The sequence below is a fragment of the Rhinopithecus bieti genome, unplaced genomic scaffold, assembly GCF_001698545.2.
Source record: "Rhinopithecus bieti isolate Rb0 unplaced genomic scaffold, ASM169854v2 scaffold_32100, whole genome shotgun sequence".
In the NCBI taxonomy this organism is placed as follows: Eukaryota; Metazoa; Chordata; class Mammalia; order Primates; family Cercopithecidae; genus Rhinopithecus; species Rhinopithecus bieti.
This window is the reverse complement of record NW_016813603.1, coordinates 10,284-12,188: the sequence shown is the minus strand read 5'-3', so window position 1 is coordinate 12,188 and position 1,905 is coordinate 10,284.

Genomic DNA, 1,905 nt, shown 5'->3' with positions numbered 1-1,905 from the left:
CATTGACATTATTTTGCTTTTCCTTCTAAGTATAAATATTTCATGAAAAAAATGCTAGAATCATTGATCAGTGAGGAGTTAAATACTACGAGTCTTTTATAAAGCAAGTCATAAATGTTCTGAAGTTTCAAAACTGTCTAGACAATATCAGGAATTATAGTGGTAAAGGTATGAAATTTTCAATACTTGCCCAATCTTTTTCCTTCCTAAAACCAATATGGTTCACTGAAACTACCAAAACAAATATATATATATCAAGCAAAAAATAAATGAGATTAAATCTCCTAAAACTTTTAAATACAGACAAAATCCTCAGATAGCTCATTGTCATCATTTTATAAACACTGGGGTATGGTTTACTGCTGCCTACCACAAAAGTAATCATAGGTTTTGGCCTTGTGTGAAATTATTTTTATAATGTAGTGCAGAATAAAGAGTAAAATCTAAAATAGTATATACAGACATAAGCAACAAAGTGCTGGAAAATGTCTCAAGTGAAGCTGTAATACCACATATTATTTTGAAACAAAACAAAGCCAATTTTCCTAGCAACCTTTTTGTAGACTGTGGACACAATTTGGAACCATCTGGCTATCATGGAAGCTTTGGAACCCAAAATGGTATATACTGCACTTGTCAAAAATCCTTTAGCACTTACTGGCATTTAACATGTATTAAAACTACTAGCTTTCTACAGAGGTTGTTCCTAACTTATGTTCCCAAGGTTCACAGAATTTTAAGAAGGTAATATTGATTTTGAGACACTGTCAATATTACAAAGAGCCTAGTAAAATGGTCCATTTGCCTGGGATTAGGCTGCTTGTAATAATAATAAGAGCAATAATAAAAACAGTGGAATTCATTGAATCCTCACCAAAATCCTAAATGAAAATGGCAAGTGGCTGCTTTTGGTTATAATTATATTTGATTAGAATTTGTATGAGAGAACTTTATAGTTACATAGGTTTTCTTAATTTTAAACAAACAAGTAATCTTTTATTAATTGATGTCATTTGACATGCATATAGAATCTTTTAAAAACTGGCATCTACAAGCGAAAAAATATGATGGAACAATTGATGAAAAGACTGAAACTGTTTGTTGCATATTTACCTTATTTCTTGTAATAGAATACAAGGTCACTGAGGGTAACAAAGATCACTTCCACAGAGTAAAGCATATTGCCCAGCTTATAACAATCCTGCCCTGAATGCATGCTGTTTACTTGATGTGTAAAGTAATAAAACAAGCTAGAGATTTCTAGTGGCATTGCTTACCTTTAAAATTATCACTCAGGATGATATGGTGTTTTTCCACAATTGCTTTATGCCCCAGAGAAGTTAGCCTAAATGGACCAGGATCTGACCTGCTAGAGCAATTCTCAAGTCCATTGAAGAGAGTGCCTCCAACAGCGAACCAAATAGGGAGTTGTACTCAAAAAATTTTGCTAGGTCTCCTGGGGTTATTAATACCCAGTGCAGCAACACTTTCTATGTCTATTTCACTATTTCTGAACGCTTTTCTGAAACACCAAAGAATAAACAGTATAAAGAATGAGAAAAATCTGTTCAACAGCAATCTCTTAAGGTCACAGGCTAGGGCAGTTGAGTATCATTAAGTGTATGTGAGTTTTAGTGCCAGTGGATGCACTGACTCTATCACATGCTAGAAGTGAAGAAACCACTGAAGAGTGTTATGCAGCGCCTGTACCACATAAGAAGCAGCCGCTACCATTCTGTGTTGAGTCTTTACAAAGCATGTGATAAGGAAGTTATGTGTTTATTTGCCATTCTGTCGTAGATTTAGCACCATAATGTAAAAAACATCCCCGTTTGGCAACATGAGTCTGAAGTTTTCAAAATCTAATTTTCCCCTCCTTCCTCACTGAAAAATATTATATATATA